The following is a 23,849-nucleotide window of genomic DNA, read 5'->3' as shown; positions in this document are numbered from 1 at the left end:
CACAACAGCCACGACCTTTCCCGTCACACCTCGCAACCGTCGCATCGCCACCGTTCTTGCGCCGCTTGTGGGTACCGGTATTGGACTCGTGCAGGGCGCGCGCCGAACAGCGTGTACAAAACCACGGATTTTCCGCTCCAAAAACGGATCAAAAACGACACACGCCCACTTTTGTGCCGTCCAATCGGTGAGCGAGGGGTGATTTGGCCCCGCCTCCAGGGCGTTGGAGGGCGGTCGCTATATGCAAATTCATGGATCAAAATGCATTCACGCCCACTTTTTCTCGGGCCAATGGGGAGCGAGGTGAAAGGTCGAAGGCAGGGGGGTCAAAGGCGAAGCCACGGGGCTTATATAAGCGGCTGCGTTCGTCAGAAAAGAGTTGGTCGTCGTCGTCGTCGTGTGCGTTGGAGTCGGAGCGAAGAGGACGGAGCTGTGGAGAGGCGGCGAAGGCAGACGAGGGGGTGCTCGCGTCGTGCCGGGAGCTGCACACCAGGGAGGCCGACGGCGCGACCTGGTCGAGGTGGAGACGCTCGTCGCGGGACTCGAGACAGAGTAAAAATCCTCCTTTCCCCGAGCATCAGCAACCCCCTCCTGTTTCCCCCCCCCGCGCTGAGATAGTGCGACCAAGGGGGCCCCTTTTCCCACCCCCTACCAGACACTGTCCGCGAGGCCCGCGGAGTTGAGGCACCATCGCCGCTCCGCGTCTCATCACCAGACGGGTAGGCCCGACCCGGTCTCGGCCTCAGGCCCGCCTCATCCTTGAGGGTGTTCTTTTTCTTGGTTTTGGGTATGTGTTGTCGGCGCCGTCTGTGAAGTAGAATTGTATAAGTGTTGCCGTGTGCTCGGTAGTCGGTATTAGCTCTGCATTGTGTCTTCGCTTTTACATTTGCTTTTTGTGTAAAATGGCATTGTGTTTCTTCTTTTCTATGTGCTTTTGGTGGAATTGTATATGTGTGCTTTCCGTTCATCGCGAATAAATGTGCTTTGTGTTGAACTGTTTCCCGCTTCGCTTCGTCATTTCCCTCATTGAATCCTCATCTTGCTTCACGTAAAGGGTTGGTAGTGGGCTGAATACGCCCGATAATTAATCGAACCGTCGAGGCCGACGATAACACCGCTCGGTTATCCCGATAGTACGGAACGGGTCGCTTAAGTGGCCCGTGTCCGAAGTCGACCTGCGGCGAGGTGCGATCGCCCGGTCTACCCTCCGTGTGGGTACTTAGGTAGGTCGAATTTGGCGAGCAACCCTATCCCACGCGGGGGCCGATTGGCTCGATCGCGGTGAGACCGAAAGGTCCACCCGTGACTGGTTCCCGGCGTTAGTCCGAGAGGGTCACGACTGGATTGTCCGTCCGGTGGGCGACGTGCCGCGATTCGAGTTACGTGGCCGTCAGCACGCCGGCGGGCGCGAATCCGTAACACTGGTGTCAGGTCGTGCGATACAAATCCATCGCCCTCCTCGCGGCACTGGTATCGGAGAACAGGAAAACGGGCTCTCCTGTCTCCAGCTAAATTCACGGGAATCGGTCCAGGGGTGAGAGAAGCGACCCCCGATTCCCTCCAAATTACGAGCGAGCGAAATTAACCCTTTAAGAGAAGCAAGATGGCGTCTCAAGGCGAGCGGGAGCCGGGGGTATTAGAAATGTATATGTGTAGTAATGTAGGATCCATGGCCCAGGATGGAATGCCCGTGCAGGAACATGAACTCGTCCAACTGAACCCAGAGCCCGAAATGGGTGCGGCAGCGGCCGCGGTGTATGACACCTCCCCCCCCCCTCTCCACCAAAACCCTTCCCCAACCCTTGCCGAAACGGCTCACCCAAGCGCACCCGACATGGCCCAGCTATTCACCATGCTGGCACAAATGAATGCGGAAATGACAGCGAAGATGAATGCGAACATGAACAAGCAAATGGACGAAGTAAAAACGAAGATGGATGCGAATACACAAAAATTGGATGCGAATACACAACAAATGAACGGAATGGAAACAAACATGAAGGAAGAAATGAAAGAGCTGCGGGGTGAGACGCAGAACATGGGCCGATGCCTGCAGGCGGGCATGAAGGCCGTGACCAGGAAGCTGGGAATGGCGACTCCACGTGTGGGAGCAAACGAGCTGGAAGGGGGTGCAACGGCTGACAGGCCCGCGGTGGAGGCGGGTAAAAAAATAGTTCGGGGGACGTGTTGGGCGAGGGTCGTGACAGAAGAATCGACGGTGACCAAAAGGGAAAAATTAAATGGGGAGACCGGAACGTGTGAGACGAGACACGAGGTGACAACAGAAACTTATAAATGTATAGAGACACGGGAGATAGAGGGTGAATTGGACAAGGTTAGTGACGCGCACACACACACGGAGGTAGTGGAGGATAATGGGGGTGAGCTGGCGGACTGGGTGGAGACCCAGTGCGAGCACCTGGATGGCCTCCTCCAGGAACGAGGGGAGGGAGTATGCCCCCTTGAGGCGAGTCACGACCAGGTGAGTTCGGTCGTGCTTTGCGAGGTTGAGGGGACGGGTGCTGTGGACAGGTGCACGGAGAGCTTGGGGGGTATAGAGGCCCCGGAGACCCTTGTGGGGACACAAATCCCCAGTGTAGTTGTCCCTGTGTGTGTGGTGCAAGGTGTGAGTGCGTCCCCGTGTGTGGAAGCGACCCCGTGTGTGAGTGGTGTGGTGGCGATGGTGCCAGAGTACGTGCTTCCCAGCACGCCGTGTGTGGATGAGGCACCGTGTGTGGAAGAGGCCTTGTGTGTGAGTGAAACGGCCAGTGTGGATGAGGAACCGCGGGTGAGTGCCCCCGCGTGTGTGGGTGAGGCACCGTGTGTGAGTGAGGCACGGTGTATGAGTGAGGCACCGCGGGTGAGTGCCCCCGCGTGTGTGAGTGAGGCACGGAGTGTGGATGAGGAACCGCGGGTGAGTGCCCCCGCGCGAGTGAATGGAGCACCACGTGTGAGTGGTATGGGTTGTGCAAGGGAGACCGTGTGTGTGAGAGAGCGGTATGTGAGGGAGATGTCGGTTGGCATGCGGGAGCACGCAGCCGCGTCTCCCGGTGTGAATGTAATGGAATGGAGTGTTAGCGTCGTAACACGCAGGTGTGCGTGGGTCGAATGGCGACGACGGCGACAGAGGAACGAAAGCCGAGTAGCGGCTGTAGTTGTTTCGGGGACCGTGCCGGGTACACCCAGCAGTGAGCACGCGGTTCGTGCTGTGCAACGCACGAGACCGCCACGTGCTCGCTTGCGATAGTGAAGTCCCGGTCCGGAAACGCCAGCGGTGGATTTGCCGATCCCGCGGACGGACAAAGTTTAGGCAGGATTTCGGATTTGGACCGGACGGGTTCTCCACGCGATCGTGTGTGTTAAGCTCCAACGGGCAAAGCACATGTGTTCGCGTGGGGAACCCCTCGAGACGTGGGGCTTGTGTTTTTTTTTTATGCGCACGGTGACGCCATGGCTGCACGTGGGGTTGGAATCCGGCAGGAGGGGTATCTCTGCCGGATGGTGCCGTCCAAGGAGGGACGAGGAACACGTGCAGCTGCATGACGTCACGGGCAGTTGCAGGTGTAAAGTGCGCGAGTTGCTGCGCAGGTGCTGCGCATAAAAAAAAAAGCAAGCCTCACTTTCGGGTGCACAGGATTCCTGGGCAAGGGTTGGAAGACCCCCTTACCCTGGGCACAGGATGGAAACTAGTTAGGGGGAAGGGTTAGCTTAGCTAGACCGGCTCCATGGGGCAGGGGTAAGTCCTCATGGGGCCCGTGGAATGGATTAGGTAGAGGGATTTAGTGAGCTTTAGGTTGGGAAATAAAATGATTTATTTGAAGACAGTGACAGACTTGTGGATGTGTAGAGTTGACGTAGCTTAGCGACGTAGTGTCAAATGGAACGTGCTTTAGTGTAAGGGACGACGTGGGAGCACGAGTTAGTTAGGGGATGTAGTGAGGAGGATGGCAGAGTTCAGCGGTGTGTGTGTTGAAGAGTTGTGGGTTGTGAGGTGAGTACGTGTACATATTGAGTGAGTGAGGCCAGCGGGTCTGTGTGTATGGAGCGAATGGGGAATGCATGGTGCGATGAGTGATTGGGGAGAGGAGTGACTCCCGCCCAAGGGACCCCGGGGTCAGAGTAAAGTGAGTTAGCTGGGTTAGTCAAATTAACAAAAATGGAGGTCGTTTTGTTGTTGGTGGGGGTGTAGGCTCGAAACCCATTTGGAGGGGTGCAGGAGCCCTGTTGACGGGCTTGGGAGCGTGGCTGCGAAAGGTGAGTATCGCTGAGTGGGTACCCCGGGCACCAGGCTAGTCGGCCGCGGTAGGCCAAGGGCCCATGGGGGGCCGGGATAGAGTAGTGGGCACGGGTGCGCCTGCTTGGTGCGGGGGCCCGGGGCGCCATTAGCCGCGTGGGCAGTGTTGTGGGCACGGGTGACCCTCGGAAAGGGGCCCGGGAGGCCGGCCTGCCACGTGTGCGTTTCAGGGGAGGTGCCATGGGGGGCACTCCCCGGTGTTAGGGAGCTGGTAGGCTCGGAGGCAGTGTAGTGCCCGGGGGTGCCATAGCGGGAGATTCGGCAGAGGGTCGTGCCTGCCAAAGGGAGCCACGTGTCCCAGCCATGAGACCGTGTGAGGGCACGGAGAGAAAATTGGGGGGCGAGGCCCGAAATTGTGAGGACACCAACACAGGCGACGGGAATCTGGGTTGTTAGAACCAATAGTTTAAGCGAGAGGCGCTTGTTGAAAGCCCCGGGGTAGTTTAGCAGTTAAATGGATAGGGTAGATTAGGAGATGTACCCCTCCACACCATCCACCCCCTTTATCGTTGTGGGCCGCTGGACCCACTTTGGTTATAGATCGCCGAACTCTGGGGAGGCCATTCTGAGGCTTCGTTGGGCCTCGACACAGGACGCAAGCTCTCCCTTATTCCCCTCCGGGAAGGGAACGTAGGGGTTGGGAGTAGGCTAGGTGACAGGATAGGTTAGCCGAACAAGGACGATAAAGGGGGTTAGGGGACGATTTATAGTGGGGAAGTAAAAATAAAAACAACAAAAAAATAAGTTGGGGCTAAATTGGGTTTTACAAATTAAGGGAGTGGGTATGTACAGTGACAGGCAAAGGCGATAGGTGGGAGGGAGACAGGTAGGTAGGTCCGAGCCCGCCTTCCAAGTGGCCAGCACCACCGCACTCCCTCCACCAACCTCCACTGAACGGCAAAGGCTGGCCAACTTCATCGGCTGGCCGTGTTTTGCTTCAAGGCGGAGGCCGGCCAACTTCATCGGCAGCTGTTGTTTTGCTGCAAGGCCTGTGCCATCGGCTGGCCGTGTTTTGCTTCAAGGCCTGTGCCGGCCAACTTCATCTGCAGCTGCTGTGCTGCAAGGCCTGTGCCGGCCAGTTCATCTGCTGGCTGTTTTTCTTCAAGGCCTGTGCCGGCCAGTTCATCTGCCGGCTGTGTTTGCCTGCAGCGGCCTTCTTCTGTGGGCTGTGTTTGCCTGCTGCCTTTGCCATGCCATGCCCACTGCCCACGTTCACCAGCCCCGTTCAATTTTGCTTTGCCCCCCCGCTGTTCATTTCCATGTGCGCCAGGATCCGCAAGGCAACAGTTTGCAAGCTGCGAGAACTGCCCTGTTGGCAGCTACAACACGGGCCTGCAGTGGCGGCCCGTGCACCGTGTTTGCGTCCAACCATTCATCCATCCATTCATTGTGTTCATTGCGTGTGCCACTTGAGCTGGCACGGAGACTGCATTTGTGCAGCCCATGCACCGTTGTGGTTCACTGCATTCAGTTCATCCATTCATCTATCCATTCGTTGTGTTCATTGCGTGTGCCACTTGAGCTGGCACGGAGACTGCGTTGTGCAGCCCATGCACCGTTGTGGTTCACTGGGTTCAGTTCAAAAGGGAAGGCCTTGGACTGCATGTGAGCAGCCAGCCACGTTCCCTGTCACCTGCATTGTTTTGAGCCAGAGACTGCATGCGAGCTGCCTGGCTCCCTGCTAACTGCTTTCTTTTTGCAGAGTTCATTGATCCTGGGCCATGGTTTAGTGTAAAATTTGTAAGTTAAGGTTAAGATGTACTGTAAATATGAGTGCGCCCCCGGCATGTCTGTCTAGCGCCGGCAATTTTATTTAAGTCGTCCGTGTGAGTGAGTTTGTTTAGGTAGTTACGCAGCCCTCAGGTTATTTATTTTGGGGACACGAATACCATGAATGTCGCACTCAGGGATCCGTAGGTAAAACGTACTAGGGGAAAACTACACATGATGGCACACGAAAATTTGACGACTCGGGACGAGTCTGTAAAAAGGGGAGGGGGTAGTGTTGTGGTTACCAAATTCGCAAACCACCATTCAGGTCCCTTAGGTGAGATATCTCGGTAAGTATATGTGTAGTTAGGCCCAAACCCGTTGTCTAGTGGGAATACATGTCATTCATGCGTGCTGCGACTCTTCAGGATAGCCGTTTTTCTTTTGCTATCTTTATTTTGGACCAACCGCCATTGTTACCACCGCCAACCGCGTCTCAACAGTCGTCACAACATCAACCACCCACCACAACGCCGCTTCACCACAACAGCCACGACCTTTCCCGTCACACCTCGCAACCGTCGCATCGCCACCGTTCTTGCGCCGCTTGTGGGTACCGGTATTGGACTCGTGCAGGGCGCGCGCCGAACAGCGTGTACAAAACCACGGATTTTCCGCTCCAAAAACGGATCAAAAACGACACACGCCCACTTTTGTGCCGTCCAATCGGTGAGCGAGGGGCGATTTGGCCCCGCCTCCAGGGCGTTGGAGGGCGGTCGCTATATGCAAATTCATGGATCAAAATGCATTCACGCCCACTTTTTCTCGGGCCAATGGGGAGCGAGGTGAAAGGTCGAAGGCAGGGGGTCAAAGGCGAAGCCACGGGGCTTATATAAGCGGCTGCGTTCGTCAGAAAAGAGTTGGTCGTCGTCGTCGTCGTGTGCGTTGGAGTCGGAGCGAAGAGGACGGAGCTGTGGAGAGGCGGCGAAGGCAGACGAGGGGGTGCTCGCGTCGTGCCGGGAGCTGCACACCAGGGAGGCCGACGGCGCGACCTGATCGAGGTGGAGACGCTCGTCGCGGGACTCGAGACAGAGTAAAAATCCTCCTTTCCCCGAGCATCAGCAACCCCCTCCTGTTTCCCCCCCCCCGCGCTGAGATAGTGCGACCAAGGGGGCCCCTTTTCCCACCCCCTACCAGACACTGTCCGCGAGGCCCGTGGAGTTGAGGCACCATCGCCGCTCCGCGTCTCATCACCAGACGGGTAGGCCCGACCCGGTCTCGGCCTCAGGCCCGCCTCATCCTTGAGGGTGTTCTTTTTCTTGGTTTTGGGTATGTGTTGGCGGCGCCGTCTGTGAAGTAGAATTGTATAAGTGTTGCCGTGTGCTCGGTAGTCGGTATTAGCTCTGCATTGTGTCTTCGCTTTTACATTTGCTTTTTGTGTAAAATTGCATTGTGTTTCTCTTCTTTTCTATGTGCTTTTGGTGGAACTGTATATGTGTGCTTTCCGTTCATCGCGAATAAATGTGCTTTATTATTGAACTGTTCTCCCGCTTCGCTTCGTCTTTTCCTATATTGAATCCCTATCTTACTTCACGTAAAGGGTTGGTAGTGGGCTGAATACGCCCGATAATTAATCGAACCGTCGAGGCCGACGATAACACCGCTCGGTTATCCCGATAGTACGGAACGGGTCGCTTAAGTGGCCTGTGTCCGAAGTCGACCTGCGGCGAGGTGCGATCGCCCGGTCTACCCTCCGTGTGGGTACTTAGGTAGGTCGAATTTGGCGAGCAACCCTATCCCACGCGGGGGCTGATTGGCTCGATCACGGTGAGACCGAAAGGTCCACCCGTGACTGGTTCCCGGCGTTAGTCCGAGAGGGTCACGACTGGATTGTCCGTCCGGTGGGCGACGTGCCGCGATTCGAGTTACGTGGCCGTCAGCACGCCGGCGGGCGCGAATCAGTAACAATATTATATTGATGGTCTTCCGTCCCATAATGTGGTTTCTTTCCCACATCTTCTTCTTACAACTTCTTCTTCCCACATCGGTCTTTCATCTTCTCCTTCCTCCTCCGGTGAGAACTGGCTTGCAAACTCAAAGTGGCTGGAATTTAGCACACGAACACCAGTGGAATGGAAATTAGGATCAGGATCGTTGCACACTCCTAAAGCCCAGAGCCAATCGAGTCCAAGCGTAACATATACCCACCTCCCTATAATGTCATCAAATGGGGGCAAAGCATCCAGGGGGCTTATCATACCGTAGCCAATAGCGAGAGCCAGCAAATACCAAAACTATACACCCCTCAAACAGGGCACCAATTAGGGCATGTTCAATATGCAGATCAAGACAAAGATGGACAGAGTTACATGTCAGGGGGGCAGATATTTTTTAAAATCCCTTTAATCTCGCTCTCTGGTTGATTCCATGTGCTGGTGCTTCATCTCTGGTCTCCTCGAGACAACGTGAGTCATCACAATCTCCGTCGTCTAGTTTCCCAGTGGCTTTTAGGAGCTCATCGTCTCCCTGTGGTGATGGTCATCCTGACATTTGGCATCTTCCTCGTGGCTTGTGGCGGTTCTTGGTGGCGGTATGCTGGTGTGCAGTTCATGAGTCCAGAGACACTGCTGTGTGGTTGTGGCACTGAGTCGTGCTGTGTGGAACGAGTTGGCGTGGACATGGTAGACCAGCAGTGGAGTCGCCATTACATCTCAGTACCTTGGGAGGTCGTTGGTGTGGACCTCGTGGCCACCGATATCTGGTACCACCCCAGAACATCAGCAAGTAAAGACCAGAGTGTAAGGGTACCATTTACCATGGTCGAGGGAAACACGCCGCACCTTTAAGGAGCCACAGGATAGTCAATCTTTCAACCTCCCAGAAGGATGTGCCGAGCTCCCCAGAGCCCATCACACCAGGTTAGTGGCAACTGTCCTGCCTTATCCCCAAGTGTATCTCTTTTTATCTCTGTCAGGCGAATGCAGGTCCTAATTCAATTGTTCGGTTGACTTACATACCCGAATATTGCATGGGTTGTGAGTGTCATGGAGGGGTCATGAGAAATGATGTTGATGCTTGCTTGTACATACGTTCTTTTCTTTTAATGCACTTGTTAAATTGATTTGGTCCCCTGGCTCATCCTGCTTTCGTCACAATGGTCAAATATGGTGGCTAAGGGGGAATCCATTTGCTCTCGCGATTGGCGCGTAGATAAGAGCACAGTCACGTGACTTGGTGAGCTCAGACAAAGATAAGATCTGTCATTCCACAAAACTTAAAAATTTGGGACACACTGGGTCCATGCAAAATCCAATTATCCGACTCCATTACTTTAGTGGCTGCAGACATAAAAAAAAAAATTGTACCAAGGGGGAACATCCCTACTCTATCCTAACTTCCACAAAACTCATTTCTCTTTTTCCATTACACCCCCACCGAGAGTGGTTCTACACAACCAATTTACTTGTCGTTCCGTACTTTGGTGCTTCATCAAATTTTGGCTACGCCCTCAAATTTTCCTTCTGCAACATCACACAATATTGTGGTTAGACAGTGTGACTCCGCATGCAGGTCTGTCCACTTCTGGATCTTGAACATGTCACCACTGGGCCACTGGGGCCACAACAGAGCTTAGCTGCTCCATTTCCAAATTATGGGAGGAGCTCTCTCTGGCTTCCCCCACCCCCCCCCCCGCCCCGGTGCCCTCACTGGCAATTGGCACTCTGTTTCCCTTCCCTGGATAATGGGGTTCATAAGTTTGGTTCGCTCCTCTTGGCCCACTGCCTACCCTGGCCAGCGCACTTCCAGTGCCCGAGGTTCTCTTCACAACACCACCGACCATCAACGAGCCACACTCCCAACCCATAAATTTATTATTGCACCTTTGAAAAACAAAACTTTTCATGCACACCACCAACCGCAGAACGACATCCCATACCAAAACATCTGAACCCCCTTTAAACTCATGCCAATCAGGTGAGGATTCATCTCCACAGGGGGTGTACTCTACTCATTCACAAGCACCCTTCTTGTATCATTCACTCAACCTTCATTTCCAAAATATTTAGCCACGCACCTCAGTCAAATCTCATCGCTCACACAACATGCATTCCTCTGTTCATCCCTCAATTGTGGGGACAATGAGAAAGGTGCTAATTTATGGCCTTACAATTGCAAAAATAATCAAAACCCATTTGGTCAATTTAAATACGTCACTAATCCCTATAATCTCTAACCATATCAGTTCCTGACAATGTGCCTTCAGTTTCTCTAATACCCTCTACATTAATCGTTCCCTCTGGGCCACATGGTTCCCCCACGGACCCAGGCTCCATCCTTCATGTCATCACATGCATGTCGGGAAATCCGACCCTGTATTCCAAATGTGTGCTGCACCCGACACGCCACTCATGCTGCGAACCACCAGCGGTGCCTACTCAATTGGCTTGCATGTAGAAATATTGCATCCCGCAAGCCCCCATCCACAGCATGTCCACTTCAGCCATGCTCCGAGCATGACTCCCTGCATGGCACACCTTGTGTGCCATGTGTCATGCTGTGCTTTCAATGCCCACTCCTGGGCTCCGGTGGAGCTTTGGCTCCGGACGCATCCAGGCTGTGTTTATCTCCGGACATGTCTGGATGGGAGTTTGTCTCCGGACTTCTCTAGATGGGAGTTTTTCTCCTTATGGGAGCTTGTCTCCGGATGGGAGTTTTTTCCGGACGAGAGTTTGTCCTCAGATGTATCTGAGCAGTGTTTCTGGCTGGACGGCTTGGCCCCTGATTCGTCCCGCAGGTTTTGTCTCCGGTCGTGCCTGGGCAGCGTTTGTCTCTGAGCCGTGTTTATACAGGGTGCCCCACAGAAAACCAGGAAATTTGGTACAGTTTATTTAAAACAAAACAAAAGCAAACTTAGATGTAGTGTAAAACAAAGATACACTTTATTTTCAAACAAAACAAAAGCAAACTTAGATGTAGTGTAAAACAAGGATACAATTTATTATATGTTAGTTTATTGATATGGTAAAATACAGCAAAATAAATCTCAAAATCTCAAATTTTCTGGTTTTCTGTGGGGCACCCTGTAGTATGACCAGTGGAAAATAGATTTCAGATATTATTTTGTTTCCATCTTCACTGTTATTCTATGCAGAATAATTTTGATGAGACTGTATGTATCGTAATTAAAGCTCCACCACACGTCTGCCTTCCCTTCCTCTCACCTCACACTGTCTTCCCTTTCCCCACACCTCCTCGCTCCCCCACCCCTCCTTGCATGTACTTGGTTTTGTTATGGTTTGAAGACAGTTTGTTGGCTTTGAACCAGGAGGAGACCTTTTTTAGTTCATACTTCAGAGTTTAAGGTATTGACGAAGGAAATCGTCATTTGAATTGGAGTATGTAATTGTGGTATCATCTGCAAATAATTTAAATTGTACATGGGGAGAAGAAGAATGTAATTATCATTAAAACATACAGTAGAAAAAGGAGAGGATCAAGAATAGAGCCCTGTAGAACACCATGTACAGGGTGAGTCATAAATCATAGGACACTGTTTTAGCTGCTTTTACAAGGTTTGTTTTAATTTTACATACATTTTCACTGGACGAGAGGCTGGTAGAAATGTTGGGGACCACAAGAGAAGAAACACAAACAAGACGATGAAACAGATGCAAGAAGACATTGAAGAGCGATTTGGAAGAGCCAGCACCATCAAAATGAAATCTCCATCTTTGAGAAAAAAAGCATTTCAGACCGGAAGTGTACTCGGCAGTAAGCGCAGCGGATGACAAAAAAAAATCGTTATTTTAGAATTATACTTTATCAAATATACCATCAGAGATGGGGAATCCCCAGCCATTGAATGAAAAGGTCATACATATTCCAGATAATGAGGGAGGTGAATTGGAAACAAGACACCATTTGGTCATCATCTCGAAAAAGTTCCCCAGGGGTGAGGAACGTAGTAACCAAAAATAATTGAAATCAGATAAGCGGTTTTCCATTTATTACAAAAAACGGTGCGGCCATCTTGGATCTGGCCACTCCCAAAATCAATGGGGTTCTTCCTTTTCAGGTGGTACATGTGTGACTCAAATTTCAAATCGATATGGCGAAAAATCATTTTTTTCAAGATGGCCGACTGGGTCGGCCATCTTGGATCCGGCCACGCCCAAAATCAATAGGGTTCTTCCTTTTCAGGTGGTACATGTGTGACCCAAATTTCAAATCGATATGGCGAACAGTTATGAGTTATCACACTCACAGCTAATATGGAATAGGCAAAGCCTAGAAGCGAACGTCGAAATCTTCTTCCATTCGCTTCTGACTTTACCTATAACGTGTTCACAACTGTATACTTGCCAACTATACCGAGGTACGTGTAAGCGCCGCACAGCTGATGAATTTGACACAATTTCTGGTTACTTCGGCCTGGATTCAGGATCAGCGATCAAATAATGTAAATCACGATGAAAAATTATTTTTTGATGATGCGGGAGATATTTTTATTAAAATTAACTTTGGGAAAAAAAATAATTGAATAAATAAATAAATAAATAAACGATCACTTCTGGTTAAGAATAAAAGAAATTAAAAGTTCCGGAAAGAGTTTCAAAATCACTCCCGGTAATGTTAAATACAAAACAAACACTTCCTGTCATGAAAAAAAAATCACTTTCGGAAGTATAAAATTAACTTTGTGATAAAAATAATTGAATAAATAAATAAACACTTCCAGTCATGATCTCCCGGCATGCATCATTCTCCATGACAAAAACCGGAAACAAAAAAAACCAGAAACAAAACAAAAACGAAAGCAAAATGGTCATAGCCAACGACACGGATTCACAATTGCCAGGGTATTGTGTTGTTTTTGTTGTTTCCTATTCTCTCATGTGCAAGCGTTAAGTAATATTCACAAGATAGAAATAAAACCCAATCGTGTTAATACACTGCACAGCGTTTAACAACAACTGGAAGCAAAAGGTCATACCTAACGACACGGATTCCAAATAGCCAGGGGTATTGTGTTGTTGTTGTTTCCTATTCTCTCACGTGCACGCATTAAGTATGAAGCTCACTGCGTTCGCTATAAATGTTGATGCCCGGACGGACGGACAGCCAGACGGACGGACAGCCAGACGGACGGACAGCCGGACGACCTGGGTGACAACAATATCCCCCTTCTGCCACGCGGCGGGGGGATAAAAATTACAAGCAGCTAAAACCGTGTCCTGGGACTTATGGCTCACCTTTGAGAATGGCTTTCAATCTGCAATCCCAGTTCTATATACAGTCGCAAATTGTTGATGGGCACTGAGGTAAGTAGTAAACCATTGTAGAGCAATACCCCTGATGCCATAAAATTCAAGCTCAGTTAAGAGAATACTATGGCCAATTGTGTCGAGGCTTTTGAAAGAGCAATAAAAACGCTTGTAGTAGACATTTTGTTATATCCCGCATCGTTGAGTTTATCAACTAGTTACACAAGTCATGTCTGTGGAGTGTTTAGATCGAAAGCTGAACTGTTGGTCATAGAGAAGGTTGAATTTAGAGATAAACTTGGAAAGATGGTTATCAAGAAGTCTTTATAAGATTTTAGAAAAACAAGGAATATAAATGGGTTTGTAATTTTGAATGTCCTGTTCATCACCAGCTTTGAAGAAGGGGATAACTTTTACAACCTTAAGATGAGAAGGCACAGATCCACCAAGGAAAGGAAGATTGCAGATTAAGGCAAGATGTCGATAAATAAAGGAAATCACAGTTTGAACCACTGATGAATTGATTCCATCAAAACCACAACGAGTGGTATTGTTTAACTCTTTAACTGTTTTAATAATTTTGTAAGAATCAGTCGGTGTTATAAAAAATGAAGAGCCATTGGCTTTATGCAGACAATCAGTAAACATTGCATTCATAAATGCAATACTATTAGCTGGAGATGAGCCAATGTTTTTAAAGTGAATCTTGTTTAGCCCTTCACTGCACATTACACTGCTTTCTATCTCAGAGTATGGTTGTTGGCTGGGCAGCAGCTGCTGTACTATAAACAAATTTGCGTTCCCAAATTGCTCACATTTCACATATGTGAAAGGCCATCTTCGGCTACGAAGGGCAACCATGATGGTCAGGACATGCCAATATTGCTTTGGAACACGGAACAGTTGTAAATCCTTTCCTTTTGATGCTGCCAGCACTGTTGCCTGGTATTAGATCTCAAGGTTGTGCCATTCTGGTCCCGAAAGCCTTGCAAACGTCTCCTCTTGGGGTCGATTTGAAAGTAAGAGCCAATGATGAGCCCAGTTGTCTGATGGCTCAGCAGCTGCGGTGTATGCCTTTCCCAGAAAAGCTTCAGAAAAACACGACCTTGCAAGCAGGGAGAGTTATCACCCAGAAGAAAGCAAGGCTCAGAAATCAGTGGCTTGAAAAGATCCATTGCATCACAGGATGAATGATTATAAATTTTGAGTGATGTAATGCAAATTAAAGAGAAGATACTGAATTATTCATCCAATGACTCAAATAAAATCAATCATATGTCTTTAAAACAGAATGAAAATATATCTTTAGGCTCTCTCAAAAATAAGAATATCTCTATAGGCTCTCTCAAACCATTTCTTTGAAAATTGTACTTAAGAACAATATTTTCCTCTCCAATAATTACACTTCTTTACGATTTTCAATGTTAAAAAGTACACACATTTTTGACTTATAATATTGTGATCTCTATAAGAATGGTGGATGGGGTTGATTTTGCTTTTAATACCACTTGTAAGACCGGTCGATTTTGCTTTTATGGCTAAGAATTGCTGGTTGGCACACCTTCTAAAAGTAAAAAATTATTATAACCACAGTTATCCAGTTCCGTCAAGTCATGGCCGACTCCTGTTGACATTTATGATCAGATTTCTCCAAACATCCCTTTCCTGCTCTGCTTTCCGAAGTTCTGGAAGAGACAGCTTGGTTGGAACTTTTACCCCATCCATGAGACACATACTAGGTCTGCTCTTCCTCTTCTTCCCTCAACCAGACAAAGCATTGTTGACTTCTCAAGGCATTAATTTTCTGTATGCTTGATGTGTCCAAAGGATAACAGTTTCTGTTTTACCATCAGCGCTTTTAATGTACATGGTGATCTAATTTCTGAACTATTGATTTGTTTGTTCTTCTTTCAGTCCATGGAATTTTTTACATTTGTCTTGAGCACCACATTTCAGAACTGTTATTCTTCTTCCTTTATTTATTTTTCACTGTCAATGACTCACATGCTTTTAAGACTGGTTGAATTTGATTTTATGATATTAAAAATTTTTTATTATTTAATTTAATGTCAAGGCTCGTATAAGAGCCAACACAGAGAACGTACGACAAGGGGAGCAGGAGACAATAGTGGCAGGAGAGGGAAGGAAAAAACAGTGGGAAACAGAGACATGAGGAGATCTGTGGAAGGGAGAGGGATTGGGAGGCATACACAGGGTAAATAAAATGGACACTACAGGGACTTTCAGGTCCTTACACGACAGGGACTTTCAGGAAGGAAAGCAGGGAATTTGAAAGAGGTAGGTTTGGGGTGGATTAATGGGAGTAGAAAGGATCATGGTTTTGGTCTGGATGGGGGAAGATAAGAGATGTGGTGAACAGCTGTTTTGAAGACCTGGAGGGAAGACTGGGATTGAAGAGAGTGTGGGAGTTTGTTCCAAAGGTGGGGGAAAAAAAGAGAGAAAAAAGAAGGAACCCAAAAAAAGCAAAGATAAAGTCATCAGGAGGAACCTGGATAGGATTCAGCTTTCAGCTGCTATTCATCTACCCTCGAACTCATCCAGGTCCAGCAAAGTGAGCCTTATTTTAAATTAAAAAAATAAAAAGAACCCAGATCAAAAAATTAAATAATAATGGCTGCCAGACCATGTGTCTGATCAGGTTGACATTTATAACCTATATTCCCTATCACTACTGAATAATAATTGTGAAGTTTCATGTCGATCAATGAAGCAGTTGAAGAGAAATAATTTTTTAAAGATTTTTCGCTCAATCCAATATGGCTACCAGACCATGTGAGCTATCAATTATTCGTGAATATCCTGGCATCTCCCAGAGTTGGGAAACATTTGTGTGAAGTTTCCCCTCGATCGGTTCAGCCATTTTAGAGAAGATTTTTGAAGGTCTTTAAAAAAAAAAAAATATATGGTTGCCGAACCACGTGACCAATGACATCATCATCCCCCCCCCCCCCTGTTGATCAATTTTCCTAGATGACCCTCAAAAAATTTTAATACTCATCGGGTATAGCGTTCTATGTGTGCAATTATAACATCATAACGAAGGCATCTATGATGTTAATTTCAAAATTTCAAGTTAATTGGATTAATATTGAGGATTTTAGAAATCTGGCCTTGTAGTCTATGTTGACCTTTTGGCCCATGTTTACATCAAAATTAATAGGTGGTTGACTTTGATGACCTCATATGCAAAAGATTTTTAAATTTCAAGTCAATTGGATGAAAATTGAGGATTTTATTAATCTGGCCTATGTTGACCTTTTGGTCTATGTTGACCTCAAAATTAATAGGTGGTTGAGTTTGGCGACCTCATGTGCAAATGGTCTTCAAATTTCAAGTCAATCGGATGAAAATTGAGGATTTTAGAAAATTTGGCTCAAATTGGCTTTTTGGCTGATGTTGATCTCAAAATTAATGTGTTTGAATTCAGCGATCAGATATGCAAATGGTCTTCAAATTTCCAGTCAATCAGATGAAAATTGACAATTTTAGAAACAATGAAAAAATTTGGCCTATTTTGGGTTAACCTTACAGCCTATGTTGACCCTTTGACCTATGATAACCTCAAAAGTAATAGGTGTTTGAATTCAGCGACCGGCTATGCAAATCCTGTTCAAATTTCCAGTCAATCAGATGAAATTTGAGGATTTTAGAAAATTTGGCTCAAATTGGCCTATGTAAACATTTTCGCTTGACCAAATCGCTCGAAAAGTTCAGGATGATTGGTTGGGCGGTTTGGGCTGGAGGCGAGCAGACAGCCAAATAAACAAATAAAAACGCACACACACAAACACACAAACAAACGGAGGCGATCAACATTCTTGTCAAAAAAAAAAAAAATTGCCAGATAACAAACGGAGCTTTAGTTTTCTTTCCCCTCTTTCTCAACCTCTCTGTTTCAGCTTTCTCCCCTCATTTCCTTTTTCCTCCTTTCTCTGTTGTATTTTTTTAATTTTTTTTTTTTTAATTTGGCAATTTACCTCTCCATCCTTCATTTCCTTCTTTTCAAGAATAACAACTTATATTCGATATAAAGTTCATCTAATTTCTGATTATAAAAGATAATTGTTTGCTCATATATTCAGCATATGCTTGGGGAGGCTGCCATAACCACACAGCTCAATGTGGATATCTTCTAAAGAATGTCGTTTGAGCCATCAGTTCCATGCGGTGTGGAAAGTGCTGCTCATGTCAGGGGTTTTTCAACACAGAGTCGAGGCTTGTGGAGGAGTATGGTATAATTTGGTGTGCACTTTTCGAGATGGGCGTCTCCATCCAATCGTTGGTGGCAAATTTGCAATTCCATTTGAAATAGCTTTCATCCTGATTCTATCTCAAAGGCAATCTCAATTCCTTCACAAGACACACACAGGAAAGCAATAACCTGATGATTCACTTTGCAGAAAGGCAACAACATTATTCCTGAGATATTGTCATGTATTCCAGTGCAAAATAACAAGACTGTTTAATAACCCATATCCCGACTTATACCGTGTACTCGTATAAGTATCCTGTAACAGGATGTAGTTTGTGAAAGAAGCACTTTTTATCCGTTTGTAGCATTTAATCGACTCCTACTTTCCATTTAACACATCAACCTTCCTTTGAAACACCAACCAGCCAACTCATAGCTTGGTGGAGTTTCAAACACAAATTGGACAGCTCAAAAGCAAGTACGCAAACCTCGAAGCTTTCCCACCAGCCCTCAAAAACATATTATTGAATGACCAATGCATTGAATAGCAAGCTTGCATCATGTACTTTCATGAATACAAACAAAGGATGTTAAAGATACAGAGTTCATGTCAACAATATTTTCATAAATATCCAATAGGATGATGGATGCTGATCAGGTAGCCCACTTACTTTTGAGCAAGATCCGTTGAAAAGTATGTGTGTGAACTGGAGATCACGATGGAGAGGATTCATGAATTTACCAGCAGGCATGTAGAGTGTGGAGGGTAGTATCACGAAAAGGCTCAATTCAGGGAGTTTGATGCAGGCAAAATAATTTCGGTTTATTTCCCTCAGAGCAAAAAAGGGGATGAGGGGGAGTTGCCCCAAATTGACTTCGGCTTGCCAGAGACCTAGTATCATACCGACATAATCAACAAAATTTAAATGAGCCCGCACGCCCTTACATGGATTGTTCATGGTCCCTCAATGGCAGAGAGATGCCCCTAATGTTTAAAGGGATAAATCATTGGGTTTATTGAAACAACAGCTGGTAATGGAGAAGTTCTGGGGTCCACCAGTCGAGAGACTAAATCAATGCTCAAGGGAAACTGTACATAGCTGTTCTTTTCAGACAGAACTAGCAACTCACCACACCTTCACTTGTTTATGTAATTTTTTTCTGTTTCTTTCACCATACTATGCTGTTTTGGGGAAGAATAGTCATTTGATATGTTTCAGTATCAAGAGCCTTTCCAATCACATCAGAATACGTGGGTGAAGAGGGAAAGAAAGGGGGAGGGGGCAGTGTTTAAGGATGAACGAGCTACTCTTTCACTGTACAAACATGTTTCATGTTGATGAGCCACAGGGGAAGGGGTACTGCTGTGCACAATCAGATTTCAACTCCAGTGATTCACCAATAAATAGTCGTCTTGTCATGCGAGACAGTGTCTTGTCTTGTATATCCCAAAAAGTGGTCATTGTTTAGCCCACCTGTTCAGAAAATATAATGAAATCGGCATTTCTGTGGTGTGCTTATCAATTGCAGTGTCCCACTCCATATTTCAAATTGCACAGCTCACCCAATTTACTGGGAAAGGTTACGATACAGCACAATACCAATATTAACCTTGACACCAGCATGTTTTTCATATCATAGATGAACACTTCTCTCTGGAAGTTATCTTAAGGCATCATCCACATATGTGCAAGCATTGGATAATGTAGATGGGGGTGGGGTTTGTGGAAGTGTTAAAGCAAGTGGAGTAATGTAATGAGAGAATGGAGGAAGAGGAGAAAGTATGGAAAAAAAGAAGATAATAAGTTATGGTAAGGTGGTCGCGGAAGGGAGGAGGGGAATTGATGCTCAAAAATTCCACCATTTTTCATGCATAATATGTTAATAGACCTGATGACGATTGATCAGATGCTCTTTACCAATGATGCCACCAAAGGTGAACAAGGTTATGTTTTCATCCGTCTCTGTCTGTTTGCTTGTGTGTTTGTTCCTTGCAAAATCGAAGATTTTTCAAGTATATTGGACAATGGATTTTGTTATTCTGTCTATCTGTCTGTCTATTTGTTGCCTACAGGTCACAATTTTAAACCGATCTTCACGAAACTTCACCACATGGTAGAGTTTGTCATGAGGAAGAAGACTATTGTTTTTAAGGTCAAAAGGTCAACAGAGGCCAAAGGTCAACTTTGGTGAGATTTCTAAATTCCTCAATTTTCATCCGATTGACTTGAAATTTGAAGAGGATTTACATTTCATGTCAATGAATTCAACAAGCCGATTATTTTGGAGGTCCAAATAGACCAAAAGGTCAACATCGGCCAAATTTCGAAAATTGTCAGTTTTCATCAGATTCACTTGAAAATTGAAGAGAGTTGCATCGTTGGTCATTGAAGTCAACCACCAATTATTTTTAAGGTCAAATTTGTTTCATGGATTTTGCAAGTATCATGCCTGCACGACATCTTCTTCTTGTTTGTTTGAGTGTGTGCAGGGTATCTTGAAAAGTTGAGGACGGATCTGGTTGAAATTTTCTTGACAGGTTCGATGTGTGACACGGACAAACTGATTAGATTTTGGTGAAGATCCGGATCCGGAACCAGCTACTATAATTTTGTTAAGTGATTCTTCACCATTGAGAGATGGGGCCAAAAACGATGGAGTACTGCATTGCATGATATTTCAACAAGTGGAAGTCCATGCATTGCGTGTCGAGCCATTGTGAAATTATGATGGAACATAGATGCGAAAACAGGAATCCGTATTTTAGACAAGGTTTTGACAAAATAGTGTGGTGGGATTAATTAAGATCAGAGAGTGAGTGGCATGTGAGTGAGTCGAACATAGATGCGACGTAACGCTGTGACGTAAGGTAGACGGACAATGAAAAGGAGACTGTGACGTAGGGTAGACAGACAGGACACCAACATTTTGCCCCTCATCCCAGTGCTTAGTCGATACTCGACATGCAAAAATGTATTGGGCCCGTAATGTTCTCATGAATCAGGCATTACGTGGTAGAGTTATGCACTCCAGCGAGTACCCTTCTCGTATATAATATATATATATATATATATATATATATATATATATATATATATATGTATATATATATATATATTCATTTACAAATGCTTTACAGTGGTTCTGTGATTTTTTTCCTGGTGTATCTCAGCTTCGATGTACGTCAGCTCACAAAATTACTGTGCTTCCCCATTGTCTCAGGTCAATCACCTGCAATTTTTTTCTTTTTTTTTCATTTGTTTATATTTTCATTTATGGATGTTGTCCGACGATTCTGTGAATTTTCCCGTTGTACTGGCTTTGGTTTGTGTCAGCACACAGAATGTAAGCTTTCGACGGCACCCGGAAGGTACTGAACTTTAATATCAGTGAGTGAGTGAGTCAGTCAGTGGTGAGAAAGAGATATATATATATATATATATATATATATATATATATATATATATATATATATATATATATATATATATATATAGATGTATATTTATGTGTATGTACAGTATTTGTATATATGTATATGTATATATATATACATCTATATATATATATATATATATATATATATATATATATATATACATCTATATATATATATATATATATATATATATATATATATATAGTTGAAAGTATGTCTGTCTGTGTGTTTCTTTGTGACCTATGTACACGAAAAGTACTGGACTGATCCTCACCAAACTTCACATGCTGACAGAACATGTACCCGGGAGTGTCCCGATGTAAAATAATTGCACTTCCGACTTCCGGTTTCCGAATGATGACGTCATCACCTGATTTCGTAACGTTAATTTTTCAAGTTCAGCCGATTGACATGGGACCAACGCCATTTACAATAGAATGAAAAACTAATGCTACAGTCAATTGAAGACAATGACTTCCGACTTCCCAGTTTCCGAATTATGACTTATGCATTCGACACACTTGCAAAAATGACCGTATGTATATTATACCGTATAATGATAAAATAATCATCTGTAAGTCATATTTTATTAACATTTTCTTTGTTCATTATTGTTATAACCATGGTTATAAAAACCATTTTTATTGTTACTGTATAACGTTTTTACGTCACTTCGGCCTGGATTCGGGATCAGCAATCAAATAATGTAAATCACGATTAAAAATTATTTTTTTGATGATGCGGGAGTTATCTTTATTAAAATCAGTAGAGGAAATATACACCATGTCTGATATTTGGGTCTTTCATGTCTCCGATGATGCCTTTATCTACAGGGACGCATCATTCCCCATGACAAAAACCGGAAGCAAAAGGGTCATAGCCGACGACACGGATTCCAAATTCCCAGGGTATTGTGTTGTTGTTGTTGTTGTTGTGTACTATTCTCTCATGTGCACGCGTTGAGTATGAAGCTCACTACGTTCGCTATTAAATGCTGTGCAGTGTATAAACACGATCTGGTTTGATTTCTATGTTGCGAATATTAAACGCTGTGTGGTGTATAAACACGATCGGGTTTGATTTCTATGTTGTGAATATTGTATCCACACTATTAAAAGTGTGTGTGTGTGTGTGTGTGTGTGTGTGTGTGTGTGTGTGTGTGTGTGTGTGTGTGTCAGTGTATGTGTGGCAGCCTCTACAATTTTATAATTAACTGTGACATATACTCCTTCAGACGTGCCGTCATCCACGGGATTCCTGTGCGGAGCACTGGTATCCCTGCCAGTATATATATATATATGTATATATTGTTGTGGGCCGGGGTTCGGTGGTGATCAACAACCACTCGGTGGAGCAGTGGAGTCGTCTCCCACCGAACACCCGGAATTTAGGTCGTAACCCTTGGATAACTCCAAAGGTCACGGGTCCCTTAGCGGACCATGGTCGCCAATATTTCGACGATGTGGAGTAGGGTTAATTGCCTAATTTCAATATACCTAAATACCCACATCGTCCAACTACCGGGGAAACCACACCATCGGCCGACTTTGTCCGAATTGAGTCGCTATCACCGACTCGGATCCGGCGTAACCGAGCGGAATTACCAAAGCCATGCTGGACCGGTTATTTATAAAGAATAATCAGGAGGGAGAGCACAAAAAAAGCAGAGTTATCACGAATAAAAGGCAGGCAATTTACAAGCAAAGGAAAGCACTTACACAATTCTAGTTGACAGAGTGGGCCCACAAACACGAACACACACACACACAAACACACACACACACACACACACACACACACACACACCCAAAAGAACTGGACCCCATGGGTCTATCTCGGTCAAGCCGGGCCGGGGTACTTGTCCACTTCGTGCGGCCACACCGCACGGGAAACCACCACTGTGGGACCCGAACCCATGACCCGAAGTCCACGGCCCACGAACGAGGCCACTCAACCATGATCACCACTGTCTCAGACCGCACCAGCCACGACCACGAATGTCTGCATAACACTCGTCGACAACCATAGACCGTGTCGCAATCGCCACGATCACCGTCTCCCGAACGCTCGTCCAGACAACCACACTCCTCCTCTTGAGGAGGGAGGAGCTTCTTCTCCCTGCCACTCGCCTCCTGATTGGATGGTGGATTGTCAGGCGACTCGTGGCAGCCTCCCGATTTGCTGGGGCATGCGTGTGGTGCTTGCCCTCCGCTCATTGGCTGGAGGAAACGCTCTCTGCTCCTCCTCGGAGCAGAGCTTCGACCCGAGGAGATGAAGGCTCTGCCCACATACTTATCGAAATAACTGAACTATAGGGACTCTGGCTGCTTGTGTGCACAAGGTTTCCAAATCCGTAACAATATATGTATCTAGGTAAATAGGTATATGGGTATATATGCATATATGTGTGTATGTACAGTATTTGTATGTATATGTATATATACATAAATATATATATATATATATATTTATGTATATATATATATATATATATATATATATACATATTTATGTGTATGTACAGTATTTGTATGTAATGTATATATATATATATATATATATATATATATATATATATATATATACATATACATATATACATATATATATATATATATATATATATATATATATTTATATTGTTGTGGAGTCCCACCCGCCGACGTGCGAACGACCGCGTTTAACCAATCGCGGCCGTTTCGCCCACCGACGTAGCAATCCAGTCGCGGCTTTCCAGATCAACGCCGAAAACCAGCCACGGGTGTGTTTTTAATCACACCACAGCCTTTTCCGTACTCTCCCCGCACGCTATAGGGTCAATCACCGAATTGTCGGTATACCTAATTATTCATGCGGGAAGGCTACTGAGAGGTTGTGCCTCGGCGGGAGCCGGTATGGGGGAACAGCTCTTCAGCCGTTCGCTCCGTT

Source organism: Eptatretus burgeri, chromosome 1, assembly GCF_056783735.1.
Source record: "Eptatretus burgeri isolate ZD-2024b chromosome 1, Ebu_testis_v1, whole genome shotgun sequence".
Lineage (NCBI taxonomy): Eukaryota > Metazoa > Chordata > Myxini > Myxiniformes > Myxinidae > Eptatretus > Eptatretus burgeri.
This window is presented reverse-complemented; position numbering follows the sequence as displayed.